The 16,246-nt window shown below is 43.4% G+C and overlaps 1 protein-coding gene across 1 annotated transcript in view; it reads left to right on the top strand.

Moving 5' to 3' along the window:
- Window positions 1-16,246, top strand: part of ARHGAP35 (Rho GTPase activating protein 35) — a 120,652-nt gene continuing 104,406 nt past the window's right edge. The window contains exon 1 of the mRNA XM_060651530.3: window positions 1-112. The gene's annotated coding sequence lies outside the window, so the exon portion shown is untranslated. The remainder of the gene's footprint in view (window positions 113-16,246) is intronic.

Raw genomic sequence — 16,246 nt, 5'->3', positions numbered from 1 at the left:
CCGCCGCCGCCTCAGCCGCCGCTGGACGAGGAGCAGCAGAACATGGCGCCGGGGCCGCCGTCGCCTCTGCTGGGATCCTGGAGGCCGGAGCCGCGCTGAGGGCGCCCAGCTGGTGAGTGCGCGAGCTCGCGGGCCCCGGCGGCGAGGCCGGGCGCCGCCCCGCTGCGGGGTCCAAGGGGAGGCGGGGACGGCGGGGCCCGGAGCCCGCGAACAATGGAGGAGCCGGAGGGGGAGGGGAGGGAGCGGCCCCCCAGCCCCCCGGGCCCCGCCGGCCCCGCTGCTTCGCGCAGCGGCCCGGCCCACGGGGCCCGCTTGCCCTTCGGACCTGCCCCTGCTCGCCCCAGCCCTGCTGTCCCCGCGGCTGCCCCCACCTTCCGACCCATTTGGGATCTCGGTGCCTGCCTCGGCCACCCCCTCCTCACTTAAGCCACTCTTCTCCCAATTCTGCGCCTCCCCCTTCCCTTTTCCGCCCGTCAGTAGTGCCCTTCGCCCCTCCTGGACTCTGCGGTCCTCTAGCGACCCACCTCCTCAGTGACCCTTCTGCATTTCTGCATCCCTTGATTCTGGACCTTCACTTGGAGATTCGTGTCCGTCCTGCCCCTTCTTCGATTCCACTCACACCACCCTTGATCCGTTCCCTTCTTTGACCCGTCTACTGTTACCCGTCCTCTCTTGCACCCCCAGCAACTGTCCCTCTAAGACCTGCAGCTCCACCTCCTTCGAGATCCATCTGAGACCTTGTTCGTCTTGGCACTGCTGGCCCTAGGTCTTCTCCTTGGACTTAATTCCACCTCCTTGGGCCCTACTGCCCACTCGCGGAACCCCGTGCATCTCCCGGATGCCCCTTGCCTCTCCGACCCTTCCATGCCTCAGTTCAGTCCCCTGCCCCCTCTCGGACTGGGATGCACCATGCTTGCCTCTTCCCCTTCGCAGATCTGGCTCCCATTTGCCGTTCAGAGCCCCCCCCCCCCCCCCCCCCCGCCTTTTCCCCACTCTTCCAGACCTTTCTACCTTCCCGATCTGCCCTTTGCCCAATCTCAGATCTTGCTGTGCCCTCTTACCTGCTCGCTTTCCCTGACTCTGCCTTCCATGAAGCAGCCTCCTCCCCCTTCTGTGACCCTGCAGCTCTCATTTCTGCCATTCATTTCTCTGACCTCTCTAACTCAGCCTGTCCGCAGCCTCAGTGCTGCCCTGCAGGCCCCAGTTCTGTCCAGTGTTCTTGCGGTTTCCTTTCCACCCCACCTCCTCATTGGCACTGTTGAGCTGTCTCATTCATTCGCTCCCTCTTTCTTTGACCTGTTTCCCCTTCAGTTCTCTGCTTGAGACCTGCTTCCAGCCTCCCATTCGCTCTCAGTCCTCTCCTCTCTCCATTTTGGCCCTTCTTAGACTTGCCCTTTACCTCCCTAAATCTTTGATAACTTCTCTGATCCATCACCCCCTTTCCTTCCCATTCTGCTGCATCTTGCAGGCCTGCCCCAAATCCTTTTTGCACCTGCTCTTTCAGTTCTGCCCCATCTGCTGTAACATTTTCCTCCCAGCTCTGCCCCTTTTGGAGCTGTCCACTTGCCCCCCTATTTTTTTTTTTTTTTTTTTTTTGACTCATTTTAACTTTCCTATTGCTGTTCCCCTCTTGGAGTGGTTCTCTTTAATCCTGGTCTCTCTGTAACTGCATCCCACCCGTGTTACCTCTCAATACTTAAGTTTCCACCTTACCTCCTCTTCCCCCCACCATTTTGATTCAGGCCTCGACCTCCAATCTCTCCTTTCATGTATTCTCTCTCCTTTGTCCTGCTTTTTACCTCCTTCTTGAGTTCTTCCCCCAGTTCTGCCCAGTGGTAGAGATGTCTTCTCAACCATTCTTTCTGATCATCGGCTGCCTCCCCACCCCCCAGCTCCCTCTTGGAGCCATCTCAGTGGTTGGATAGATTCTCCCTCTCTTTTGATACCCGTTTCCCAATTCTGTTCTACCTTGACTTTCCTCACCTTTTCTTTCCCCTTGTGTCCTGCCAAGCGCCTTCTCTTCCCGTTTGGTTCCTATCAGGCTTGCTTTTTCCCAGCTCCCCACCCTTGACCCACCCATCCCCACTGAGTGCTCCCCGTTTCAGTCTTGTCTTCCTCTACCCTCCAGTACTCAGCTTTGGAGGGGAAGGGGCTAGGTTGGATCCAGGGTTCTCTAGACTGTGGTTTAGACCGAAGATTCACTCAGCACCCGACCCTCAGGGTTTTATCCCCAAGGATCCTGTGAGACCTGGGTAGAATAGATGGGGGGTGGTTGGCTGGTTATTGCTCTCCGGAGTCTGGGAATGTCTGCCCCGTTTCCCCTACTTCTGCCAAGGTTCGTGGTGGTGAGGGGGCAGGTCTCTTTCCATTACCCTCCCCCGGACCTTTATTTTTCTCACTCCTGTCTCACTCCCCAGCCCCTTCAGATCCCTGGGCTTTGCAGCTTTGTGTCCTTCAGAACAGGAGAGTGCAGCAGCTCACAGGTTTTTTTTTTGTTTTTTTCCTCTTACTTTCCCTTCCTCCTTCTCTGAGCTATTGTAAAGAGACAGTTGTACCCTTTCCCCACCTCCACCTCCAAGCCAGCACCCCTTGGGAGAACTTACAAGTGTGCTTTTTTGCCTCCCCCCCACCCCATGACAGTCTAATTTTTGTTTTACCTCTGGCTGGGGAAATGCTAGTTCTCAAGTTCTCCCCAGTCCCACCAGGGGTTATGGCCACATTTGGTGTTTACTGCTCTGGGGCTGCAGAAGCTGCAGTCTTGCCTTCCCTAATGGCTTCGGGTTGGCTGTGTGACCTTTGGGAGGGTGGGCTTACTTCTTTTCACCTCTGCCCCAGGAAGGCTCTGGCTTCCTGGTCTTCAAAATAATTAAGGCCTGAGTTTGGAAAGCCCGTTGCGGTTGTTTGTTGAAAGAGAGAGTGCCAAGTGTCACTCAGATTTCTGCCCTCTGGTGTTGCAGGCAGCTCCCAGCCACCGGAGCTGAATGCCTCTGGGCAGATCCGTGCTGGAGGGGGGGGCGGGGTGGGGGTGGGGGACTCAGTGGTGTACAAGGAGTCTGTGGGTGGGCCCTGACATTCCCCAAGCCTTGTGAGTGACCTGATTTGGTAGAGTGAGAAAAGAGTGCCAGGAACTGGCTGATACGATTGGATTTGTGGTCTTATTACCTGAGAAATTATTACCTTAGCTACCTTTTCTCAAGCTTTTTCTTTAGTGATCTTATGTTGGGAGTGGGGTTCAGGAAATTGACTCAGAGAAAGAGGTGTGTTTTACAGAGAAGCCATCTAACCATTTTCTGTCCTTAATTTGGGAGCGGGAACCTTTGCATGTTATGGGTTTATTTATTTTATTTCTTAAGTAAATCAAAAGCCTGATTTTTTTTTTTTTTTTTTTTTTTTATCCCTGTGGCCTAGGGCAATTGCATATTAAAGCAGCCATCCAGCTGTGGAGGAGCATTTACTGGAAGGACTTTTATTTCTTAACTGAGCTCTGATCAAACTTTGTTTACTTCAGCACTTATTTAGAAATAGTTCTACGAGAACACTTGAAATAAAAGAGCATTCACTGTTATCTGCAGAATTGGACTATTGACTCATCAAAAGTTAGGACATTTGTATATGATACAGTGAGGGGGGCTAGATGGTACATCCATTTGGTTCTTTAGCTTCTGACTTCTTAGGTCTTAAATTTTCTGCCAAGCAGAGTCTGGCAATTTTAATTACCTATAGCATGTGTCTTCACCATTATTGACTTGAATTTTGGTTCATCTTCCTGTTGGTTTCCATTCATTTTTTAATTTTGGCCTTGTGAATTATGATTCATTCTCTGGATTTATTTTAGAATTTGTTTTCCACGTTGGTATAAATAGTTGTTTTTTATTCTTAATGGGGAAGTGATAGCTAATTAAGAATTAAAACAACTGTGTGTGCAGCATTGCTTAAATTTGTGTTTCAGAGTTTTGACATCACTGGCAGCATAGAAAGTTTCTCCATGCCCAAACCCTAAGCTTACATAATAGGAAGAGAAGAGACAGAAGAACAAAGCTGATTTTTCTTCCTAAACTGGTAACTGATGTTACAAAGATTGTCAGATTTCTCTGATGGTAGCAGAGGCTCCAACCTCGGTGTCAGCATTTGCTTTCATGATGGAATTGGGTGCTACAGAAATCTGAGGTGGTAGTCTTGGCCTTCTGGAACAGTTAATATGCCAATTGGGAATGGGATGGGGAGCAGGAGATGGTAGATGACTGTTTTCAGCCTAGTAACGCGTCTTAAGGTCTCCTGCAGTGCCTAGAAAATTCTTGTAATACTAGTCTGATCAGAGTTCTTCCCTTGCTGTTTTTCTTTTTGAACTATCCTTTTGACCATTTCCCCCTTCCCTTGCCTATTTTCTCTTTTTTTCTTGGCACGATTAAGGCCAAAGCATTTAGGACAATAAAAAAAAAAAATCAGAAAAGTCATTCTTCTTGATACAGGTTACATGGAAGAAGTTGTCCACGTGCAGATCCTTTGGCCTGATGGTAACTTCTGGCGAAGGACAATCTGGGAGGAGCGAGGGTTTCACAGATGACTGTAAACTGTAGCCTCTCAGGTGTTTCTGTGGTCTCTTATGTGATGAGGAGACACATGAGGTCAATACAGTTGGAGATTGATGAGGTGAGAGTGTTTGTCCATCTCCCTCTAGGCTCTGCTCTCACATCTTCAGTCTGCGAGGTGGAGGGCCTTCTGAGAGGTGTGAAGCCACCTGCAGGGCCTTCCTGTGATCTGCCTTGACTGTTGTCATTCCCCACCTGGGTGTCTTAATTTACCCAGCCAGTGTGACGTTTTATCGATCATCTAGTCTAGTTGTTTAAAATTTCTTTTTCACACTATATGAAATACATAAACTTGGAGAGTCTTTGCTTGAAGAGGGAAAGCGATTAGCAGAAATCCCTTGGGTTTGGACAACACAGTTGGAAGACCCGTGCCTAGTCTAGCCTCCTCATTTACAGATGGGAAAATGAACTCGCACAGGGCATGGTGACAGGCTTCCTGTCATAATTGAAGGCGTACTGGAAATACAGGCAGCAGACCTTCTGGTCTAGGCCTTAACCTAATTAGTGGGAACCGTGAACAAATCACTTCACTTCTCTGGGCTTCACATTCCTAGTCTGAAGTGTAGTGTGCTCTCCAGCTCTGATTTTAGATTCTTGTTGTCCTGGACCACATACCAAGTTAGAGCTGGGATTGGGACTGGACTCTTGGTGCTGGTCTTAATCCCACCCCCACCTCTTTCCCTCCCCTACATCAAATCCTGTAGCCTGGAATTGGGGGGTAAGGAAGGGCCCTTTCTCTGGGAGATGCAGTAAAACGAATTGGATTGCCTTTGTCATATACTTTTTCAAACATAAACACTATCTCTTTTTCAGCCATTCATGTGAAAATTAGAGTTTATCATTTTGGGGGAGAGTGGCATCCAGATTGTATTGACTACATAACTTAAAACCGTACGCCGCTTTTAAAAGCAATATGGAATCTTTCAAGCTGAGTCATTGTTGACCTAGGCTCTCAAATAGCAATGTCTGAATAGTACTTGAATTGCTGGTATTAAGAAGTGCAAACAAATCATTCATGTTCATCTTCCTGAAAGTTTATTTTTATTTAATTTTTGATACAGTGCTTTAATGAGGCTTCATCTATGAAGAATTCTTGAAAATAACTTTCGGCATCTGGCAGTCTGATTTTCATTTATTTGCTTCTTTGGGGTTGGGAGACACCATTAAGTTGATATATTAGCAGAGAACCAGGTACTTTTCAGCCATGAGCCATCATCACAGGAAAGTAGTATTTACTTTAGTTGAAAATAGCCAGACTTGCCTATCTCCTTCATCTTCCTTTATTGAAATGAGCGTTTTCATTTTATGAAATTTGTGGCAGTTGTGACTGTTGCATGGTGTATCTGTGGTATTTCATACCTTTTTTGTTCTTCCAGTGTCTCTGCATTATTATTGGGAAATGTTTTTTGGCTGGTCATTATGGTAATATTTGCACTTGGCAAATTTGAACAAATTGAGAGGCAGCTTCCTATGGCATAAAGAATGTTGAGTTGATAACGAAGAAACTCCGGTCCTAGCCCTGACTCTGCTGCTTACTAGCTGTGTGACTTTCGACAAATCGTTTTCACTTCTCTGGGCTAAGGTTTCTTCATTGGAAAGATGAAGGGATTGTACTCATTGGTTCCCATTCTGCTTTATTTTAGCTAATGATGCTTGATTGTTTCCTTTCTCCAGATGGTAAACTCCTTAAGGGTGGGGACCCTCCTGTATCTTTTATTTCCCATCACACCTAGCAAAATCACCTTGTACTAGTAGGCCCCCTGCTACATATATGTTGATTGAACCCAACAGGTGCCAAAGCCTTTTTGTTTTTATCTGTGCGGTAGGTGGGTGGAGAGATGTGCACCAAATATAATGGCCATTTTTAGACTTTAAACTCTCAGAGGGCATGCCCTCCTGGTCAGCATTTAATCCTCATGTATATATACATATTGTGTCATAAGTGTCTTGGCCAGAGTTACACAGCTAATAAGTCAAGAGCTATGTCTGTCTAATTTTAAAATCCGTGTTTATTTTATTAGTCTGCCTTGTGTTTCTGGGATGTAAGAATAAGCTATAGTTCATCCCCTTAAGGAATTTATAGTTGTGAACGGTTAACTCTCTATATAATAATATAAAGTGGGTGAGGGAAGCACGTGTTGAATAGACTGTTCTGATAAATTTCTGCATTTGAGAGGCAGCCCCATATTAACAGTCTTAAAGGGTTCCATATTCAGAGACTACTGAGCACACAGTAGGTTCTGTGTCACATTACTTTGAAAAAGAATCTATAGCTCCAAGTACCAGCTTGTCATTCTAGCCAGCATGTGGAGAAAGTTGAGCGGTTGAATTCTGACCTGGATTCAAACCCGGGTATAACAAACAAAACTGTATATAAGTAAAGTAGTCCAAAGGAAAGAAGAAAGACATGTTTGGTCATGTAATGATTCCTTTAAGCTGTATTTTCTTTGGTAAGTAGGAAAGTATCTGAGTGGTTCCTGATTGACAATTTTCAAGAGAAAACACTCTACGCAACTAGAAACTTACAGATAAAACTACACCTTGCCCCTTATTTGTGTGGCACTCTCTACAAGGCTTTTTTTCAAAAACACGATTCAAAAAGTTATTAAATAATGTTGGGGTAAAAGTATGTTGGCTAGCTGCGACTAATAGCTTCCTGAAGTGTAAAAAATTAAAAAAAAAAAAGGTTGCATTGTACTTCTCCCTGTCTCCATTTAAAAGAAAGGTCAAAATCCCGGCTTCATCTATTGTAGCCTGTAGTTCTTAGGAATAAGACAAAAGAGAATGATTACCGTTAATTGCCATGGGCAATTAAAAAGGATTCTTTGTTCAGTAGCAAATTGATTGTGTACAAATGAAAGCCAGTACTGCATTAATACAAGATTATTAGATTCTCGAAATCTGCATCTTTAACTAGAGTGGCTTTCACTTCAAGGGAATTATTTCACTGGGATTAGTGTACTTGAATGGTTGGTGATAAAAGTATCACTAGATCTTTATTTTCCAGATGTGTTAAGTTTGTAGGTAGAAGGGTGGTGGATGCTGCTTTTGTGGTACCATTTCTAATGGCCTGAAATAATTGAATACTTTTTGAATGTTGCTGCCTTCTAGGAGATTTCTTCCTCTGATTGGTCAGTCACCAGAGGAATGCAGATAAAACTTTTGGTAAATGAGGAAAAGGGAAAAAGTCCTCTCAGTGCTCAGGCAATGAGTCTCCACTGTTGGCCTATGCCCAGCATTAGCCAACAGCCATAAAGGCTTAAAAACGGCAGCATTAGCTAAAATAGTTAGGATTTCATGTTCTGTGTGAATACAAGGAATACATATGTATTCTTGTGTACAGATCCTCTAAATTTTTTTTTATTAAAAAAATTAAGGTACAACTTACGTGTAGACAAGTACATAAAACTTAAAGTTTACATTTCTGAATTTTCTACATATTGTCTACACAGCTTTTTCATATAATGGGGCATCATTTCCTTATCCATACACTTATTAATAAGTTGAAAATTATTTGAGAGGCATTTAAATCCTGACTTTAATATAGAAAGTGAATTGTATTGAGTGATATTTGCAACTTTTCCAAGTTTGTTGGCTGACTCTTGATTTAGGCTCAGGTCATGATCTCAGTGTTCGTGAGACTGAGCCCCACATTGGACTGCACAGACAGCACGGAGACTGCTTGGGATTCTCTCCCCCTCTCTCTGTTTGCTCCTCCCCTCCAATAAATACGTAAACATAAAAAAAGAGAGAGAGAATGGAATAATAGTGACCTGGTACAAATTACCACAAGTGATGAAAGCATTCTTTTAATAACAGATCTTCCCTATTTGTATTGTAATTCCAGAGGTTTTGGGTCTCTGTTTGCTGGGAATTAAAAGGAAATAGGTAATAGTCATTGCGATCAGGACTGTCAGACACAAAAACTGGTGTGAACTTTCTAAAAAGCATTTTGACAATGTTTTAAGTGACATAAAATCCTTGATCAACATACAGATTGTGTATGGACCAAGAAATAGAGATGAGGACCAAGATTGTACACAGAGATACTGACTCTAGTGATGTGTATAAAAAATAAACAGTAAATAAATGTTTAACCTTAGAGAAATGGTTGCTTTATGGAAAAATACGGAGTCATTTGAAAAGGATGTTTTTTGGAGAATTCTTGACATGGGAAAGTACACACAAAATAAAATTAACTATGAGAAAAAAGTGGGATATAGAACTATAAACAGTATGATCCCAGGTATTTTAAAATATATATGGGAAAACTAAAAGAAACATGCCAAAGTGCTGTTTGTATTTATCTCTGTGTTGTAGAATTTTGAGTAAAAATTTTTTTCCTACTATTTTTTAACAAAAGGATAAGGTGTTTTTTTTTTTTTTTTTTTTGTTTACTTCCGTATGATTGTATTATGTTTGGTGTTATAAACACATGAAGGAAAAATTGAGCTGAAAACCAAGAAATTAGTCATAGTGATATCTGCTGGATTCTAGTTCCTTTGAAGGTTAAAGCAGTCGCCCTTTCTTAGAATAATAATTGAATTAGTTATTAGCTGCATTAGCATTTGATAACAATATGCTTATTGTGTACCAGGAGACTGCAGAGTGTTCCCCTCAGTTCTCTGAGGTAGGTGGTATTTTATTTTGTAGCCTGGGAACTGAGGCTTTTAGAAGGGACTTGCCCAAGGTTACACAGCTAGTAGGTTCCTGAGGTAGCATGGTTCAGAGCCGTAGTTCTCACTTTATAGAGCCTGGGTGGCTCAGTCGGTTAGGTGTCTGACTTTGGCTCAGGTCATGATCTCACGGTTCATGGGTTCGAGCCCCACGTCGGGCTCTGTGCTGACAGCTCAGAGCCTGGAGCCTGCTTCGGATTCCGTGTCTCCCTCTCTCTCTGCTCCTCCCCCACTCATGCCGTCTCTCTCTCCCTATCCCTCTCCCTCTCTCTCTCTCTCTCCCTCTCTCCCTCTCTCTCCCTCTCTCCCTCTCTCCCTCTCTCCCTCTCTCAAAACTAAAATAAAACATTAAAAAAAAAAAAAGAATTGAGTGTACCCCAGAGAAGAGAACTGAAGTCTGCTTTGTGGCTGATCACATAGCTAATCCATTAGTTCTCTTTTCAGCAGGGTGTCCCCCGATGCTTGTTTTAAGAGAGAGAAGGGGCACTTGGTGGCTCAGTCGTTTGAGCATCTGACTTTGGCTCAGCTCATGATCTCGTGGTCCATGAGTTTGAAGCCCGAGTCGGGCTCTATGCTGACAGCTCAGAGCCTGGAGCCTGCTTCGGATTCTGTGTCTCCCTCTCTCTGCCCTTCCCCTGTTCATGCTCTGTCTTTCTCTCTGCCTCAAAAATAAATAAACTTAAAAAAATTTTTTTTTAAAAAGAGAAGCCATTCATATATTATTTTCCCTTTTTCTTGGCCAAAATCAAGAATGGACATGACATTAGTTACATCTTCCCTTCTATGAACCAAAATTCTTTAAGATTTAAATAATTTAGGGCTATTAAGCAGAAGAAGGAATAAACCTATAGGTTTGTAGCTCCAGAGGATAGAGATACAGGGAAACAGGTTTTATTTTTCCTTTTTCCTTCCCATTCAACCAATATTTGGGTGTCCACGCTGTTGAGAGTACTAGTTATACAAAACACGTCTCTTCCTCCCTGCGAGAGTTTATATGCCATTTATTAAAACAAAAGCAATTCTTCCCTTACAGGTGAAACAAGGAACATCCTGTTTCTGTGCCAGAAAGTAAAATATTTAGAAGGTCAGTGGCCTGATTTTTCCTGATCTTATCTTAGAGAAGTGTGACCAAACATTTCAACACAAGAATAGGTAGACTAGGAAGATAGATTTCGTCTTATGATAAGAAAGAACTTCTTAAGAATATGGTCCAAGTTCATATTTTATCTTGAATAAGGAATAATTTGGAGATTTAAATTTTTACCTTGTTTTTATTGTTGTTAATTACTAAGACGTTTGCACACACACATTTATTTACTGGTCATTCTTTCATGAGAGAGAATACTGGAAGACCTGTGGTTCATTTGAAATGTGAGGGGGTTTACATTCAGACAGCAGGAAGAAATTGCAAAATAGGTTTGGAAGCACCGCAGGAGTTTTTTTCTATTCTCCCATTTATTCTGTTAACCCACTGGGCGCATATATCCTAGAACCTGTCAGTAGGAACACAATATTTGTTGAATTAAAGGCATACATTTTATCTTATGTTTTATTTTACTTTATTAGTTTTTTTAACTTTATTTTTGAGAGGAGAGTGTACTCGAGTCAGTGCAGGGGCAGGGGGAGTCAGAGAGGGAGAGGGAGGTGAGGGGTGGGCAGAGAGAGGGAGAGAGAGAATCCCAAGCAGGTTCCATGCTGTCAGCGCAGAGCCCCACGAAGGGCTTGGTCTCATGAACCGTGAGATCATGACCTGAGTCAAAATCAAGAGTCAGACGCTTAACTGACTTGAGCCACCCAGGTGCTCCCTAAAGGTATATGTTTTAGATAGAAACCAGGAAAAAGTAGTCTCTGCCGTCTTTCAGTCCTTTCATTCTTAGGATTCCTCAAGCCACATACAGAACCCTCTCTGCCGTCCGTTTTCATTTTGCTTCTCACCAACTTTGTTACCTTGGACAAGTCATTTATTTTCATTTAAATTCTTGTCTATAAAATGAGCCTGGGTATGTACTCTACCTACCACAAAGGCTTTTGTGTTCTGATTCTAGATTTCTTTTGAGAACTGAATGCCAAGATGAATGTGCAAACTCTTTAAGGTTGGAAAGCCTTTCAGTTTTCTCGGGGGAATGAAAGAGAACAATTTGGTTAATTAAACTGTTCAGGTAACCGCCACGGAAGAGGGCTACAAGGGCAGCGTGCAGGCATTTTGACTCTGCAGAGCAACGAGTGCTACTGATGTGTTATCTTGTAACTTGCCCCCAGGTAGCAGTCAGTTTTCGGGTCTTATCAGTAAGTGTCTCACACATCTAAATGTTATAGGTCATAGGCCAAATAGCAGTGGTTGAGGTCTGTTTGCTTTCACAATGTTAGGACTGCGGCCTCAGGTATTCTCACCGAGACACATAGGCCTCCCTTCAAGTCCCCAGTCCTACCTCTGGCCAGCTCTGCGCTCTCAGACAAGACTCAAACTTTAGTGCCTCAGGCACCTCATCTATAAAAAGGGGAATATGGTAGTGTTTACTCCCCGAGTCACTGTGCAGTTCAAAGGGATGGTATATTTAAGAAGCTTAAAATAATGCTTGGGTCATGGTAAGTGCTATGTAAATGTCATTATTAGTGTAGTGGTTCCCGGACTTGGCTTTTATAGACCAGTTGAAAATGATAGTGGGAGGGGCGCCTGAGTGCTGACTTGATCTCAGCTTGGGGCCCGATCTCACAGTTTGTGAGCTCGAACCCCACATCGGGCTCTGCGCTGACAGCATGGAGCGTGCTTGAAATTCTCTCTCCCTCTTTCTGCCTCTACCCCACTCATGTGTACGTGCTCTCTCTCTCCTCTCTCTCAAAATAAATAAATAAACTTAAAAAAAAAAAGGAAAGTGGTGGAGGGAAGAGACATACAAATTTTGTAATTTGTAGTTTTGCCAAGGAGGGCATTAAAAAAAAAAGAATGAAAAACCTTCCTCACTATTATTTTATAAAAAATAGGATCTAGTATCAAAATAAAAGGTAGCCTTTCTCAAGGAAGTTGGCAGCCTTATATGGACATGTGTAGGCATATGTTTCTAAATCTCATTTTTACGTAGACTGGGGAAGACTTTGCCCCAGGCCAGCACCAATAATGTGTGGCTAGGTATTTAGACAGCCAGACGTAAATTCATATCCCACTTCCCCATTTATTCTGTCACCTTAAACAAGCTGTTTGACTTCCCTGAGCCTCTTCTTTAAGTTTTCTCATGTGTAAACTAAAGGTACTGGTATCTGCTTCGCTGGGTTATTGTGAGAAGCTGAGGTAAAGAATGAAATGTTTGTCGTATAGTGAATGCTAAATTGCTAGGGGTTCTCACAGGGAAGTCAAATATTCGTTGGGAGCCAGTCAAGTGAAATCCACAGTGTATGCCATTGGGAAATCCAAAAAGTAAGGTAGTGTGCTTGACGGTAGAAGTCTCTTGCAAGGTATCCTTCTCTACATAATTTCCTCTCTCGTTTATTCTCTCTGCAAGTCACTAAACAAAAACCTGACTTGCATTCCCTTGCTTGAAAACCCTTAGTGCTTTTCTATTGCCTTGTAAAGTGCCTGACTTGTCACAGGCGCCTAATTAATGCCCGAATGAGGGATAGAGTAGTCTAGCTGGGCAGACCAGAGAGATTTTTGAAAAAAAAAAAAAATTGAACACTGATAATACTAAACCAGCATATCAAGGGTCCACAGCTAAATCCTAAAGCTAAATCCAAAGTTCTAGCAGTTGTCCCCTCCTTGGCTTTGGGCGTTGTCATAGCCCATAGGACATGGTTGGAAGGTGTCTACAAAGCTTCCTCAACCTGGAATGCTGGAATGGATTGGGCTTTTTTTTTTTTTTTTTTTTTTTTTTTTTTTATTTAAGTTTATTTATCTGAGAGAGAGAGAGAGAGAGAGAGAGAGACCAAGACCAAGACCAAGACCAAGACCGAGAGAGACCCAAGCATCCTACATGCTCAGCGCGGAGCCCGGTACAGGGCTCAGTCTCATAACCACGAGATCATGACCTGAGCTAGTATCAAGTTGGACGCTTGACTGACTGAGCCAGCCAGGTGCCCCTGGATTGGACTTTTCAAACCGCTCTTCCTAATACAGTCAGTACAGCATCCTCCTTCCTCTGGGCTCACCCCTGGGGAAATCTGTTTCCTTTCCACCAAGTGAAGCTGGGTCCTCAGAAGCTTCTGCGATAATAGTAGCCTTTGCTTCCTTAGTCCTTTCCTACGTACCAAACATTGTTCTGTGTGCTTTATATCTTTTAACTCAAAGAATCCTCCTAATAGCCCTCAGAAATAGATACTTTCCTTGTATCCATTTTATGTATGAGGAAATTGAGGCAGCACATGCTAGGTAATGTAGGAACATTCAGAGAAAAGAGGATTACCCCTCCCACCTCCCAAAGTACCAAATTGTTATACAGCTGTCTACTGGGCTGGTTTTGTATGTGTGCTCTTCTCTCTCTCTCTCTCTCTCTCTCTCCCTCTCTCCCTCTCTCCCTCTCTCCCTCCCTCCCTCCCTCCCTGGGGTTAATCACCTTCGATTCACATATTGACCTCGATTATTGGGAAATATTTCTCCCACTGAAAGGTATTTGGATGAGCATAGCGAATTCTTTGGTTTGTCCCCTTGATCCTTAGTTTGGCTTACCTGTTAAAGATTTCCAGAATGATCTGGCAGTTAATTCCAGTTCTGTTTTCCTTCCTCGTTTTTAGTGAGATCCTTATTGGAGTTTATCATCTGTTTTTCTCATTTTAGGTATTTTCATCTAAGTTTATTTCAGCAAAATATAAATCAAAGCCTATCACCCAATTCGTTTTTATAATGCTTCCTTAAAGTATTTTGGTTTTTGGGGAATTGCCCTGGAAATTTTGGTGCTGTATGATGCAGGGAAGGTCCGTGGCATGTGCTGTCTGCCATCAGTTGGCCTGGAATGCTCACTTTAATACCCATTTCAAATATATATTTGTCTTTCCGGAAACCTTCCCCATTCCTCCCTATTTCCAAGGTCTGAATTAGCATCAGGGCTTCTTTGCAGATCAGCCTTGTCTAATAGAACTTTCTGTACTGTTAAGTTTCTACTTGAAATGTAGCTAGTGGGACCGAGAAACTGAATTTTAAGTCTTATTTAATTTTGATGAAACTTTCAATGGCCAGGGTATTGGGGAGTGCAGATCTACACTATACGCTCCACAAGAGAGTTTGTTTTTTTGTTTTCTTGTCTCTTCTAACTCTGGCATAGGACCATGCTCCTTGATGTATTTGATGACTGTTTGACAAATAGCCCTCAATAGCAGAAATAATAAAGGAAATATTCCTTAAATTCTGCCTTCCAGGGATAACCATTGTTAACAATTGTGTTTTACTTGTAGAAAAAATTGCCGGTTTTCATTGACATTGCAGTGATTTCTGCATAGGATTCATCCTTGATTCTAGAAATCCATTTTAAAAAAACTTTTATTTATTTGTTTATTGTTTTCTTTAAAAAAATTATTTTTTAAGTTTATTTATTTTGAGAGAGAGAGAGAGAAAGAACAAGGAGGAGAGGAATGGAGAGAGGGAGAACCCTGAGCAGGCTCTGCACTGTCAGCATAGAGCCCGATGCGGGGCTCCAACCCACAAACCGTGAGATCATGACCTGAGCTGAAATCAAGAGTCAGTTGCTCAACACACTGAGCCACCAGGCACTCCTATTTATTTAATTTTTTTAGTAATCTCTACACCCAACGTGGGACTCAAAACTCACAATCCCGGGATCAAGAGTTCGCAGGCCCTTCTGACTAAGGCAGCCAGGCGCCCCTCTAGAAATCAACATTTATCAAGGTTGTTGCAGATTTTGGAATTTTAGGAGATGGAGGCTTAGAATGCAGGTCATACATGTAACAGAAGCAAGTTATGACTAATTTTGGTCAAGTGCCTTTATAAAGATTGTTGTGACATAATGGAATTCTGTCCTAACGCTTAGAGTTCTTAGTGAAAATCTAGGAAAGAGGATGAATCATCCTTCTTTCCTCTTCCACAGCCCAGATGATTTTGCCAGCATTTTGTTTTGAGGATGAGTTGGGCGTTCAGGGGATTTTGGCTTGGCTCCTTGGGGTGGTGGGGGTATTTGGAGAAGAGAAATTAAAGGGATTTATTCCTTGCTGGCAAGATGGAAGAAGCAGAAGCGGGTCTGCTTGAATTTCTTTTCTCTTCCATAGTGGAAGCAGCACCTTAAGCCAAGTTGTTTTTGTGAACATTGTGTGTGTGTGTGTGTGTGTGTGTGTGAGCGTGCATGCATCTTTCCTGTGTAAAGATGTCATTGATTTCATTTTTTGTCAAATTTCCTTTAATCCCTAACAGTTTTTCCTATTTCATATTACCTGTGTTGGTAACTTCCATTCTGCTTTGAAATGACGTTTTTACCTTCAGAGTGGGCTATTGATGTTGGGGGATGGATGGGAAGCGGAGAGAGAGACAGAATGCAAATGGGTGGGGCAGAGAAGGAGGTAGACACAGAATCTGTCAACCCTGAGCCCAAGCCCGATGGAGGGCTCGAACTCAAGAACCGTGAGATGACCTGAGCTGAAGTCGGACGCTTAACCGACTGAGCCAACCAGGTGCCCAAGGAAGGAATTTTTAAAAGTCTTTGAATTAAGGGGAATCGGGGAATCTTGGATTGGGTCCTGGAACAGAAAAGAGAATTAATGGAAAAATGGTAAAATGCAAATGAAATCTCTGGTTTAGTTTTTTTTTTTACCAAAGATAATGTCTTCGTTTTGGCACAGCTGCAATGGTTATGTTAATCTTAGGGGAAGCTGGGTGAATCGAGTATGGCAGCTCTGTCATATCTGCAACTCTTCTGTAACTCTAAAGTCATTCCAGAATAAGTTGTTGTGTTTTTTGTTTGTTTGGTTTTTGTGTGTTTGTTTTGTTTCGCGTTTTTTTAAATTTATTTTGAGAGAGAGCGAGCTAGCTGGGGAGGGGTAGAGAGA

This window comes from Panthera onca, chromosome E2 (assembly GCF_046562875.1).
Source record: "Panthera onca isolate mPanOnc1 chromosome E2, mPanOnc1 haplotype 2, whole genome shotgun sequence".
Taxonomy (NCBI): Eukaryota; Metazoa; Chordata; class Mammalia; order Carnivora; family Felidae; genus Panthera; species Panthera onca.
This window is presented reverse-complemented; position numbering and strand designations above follow the sequence as displayed.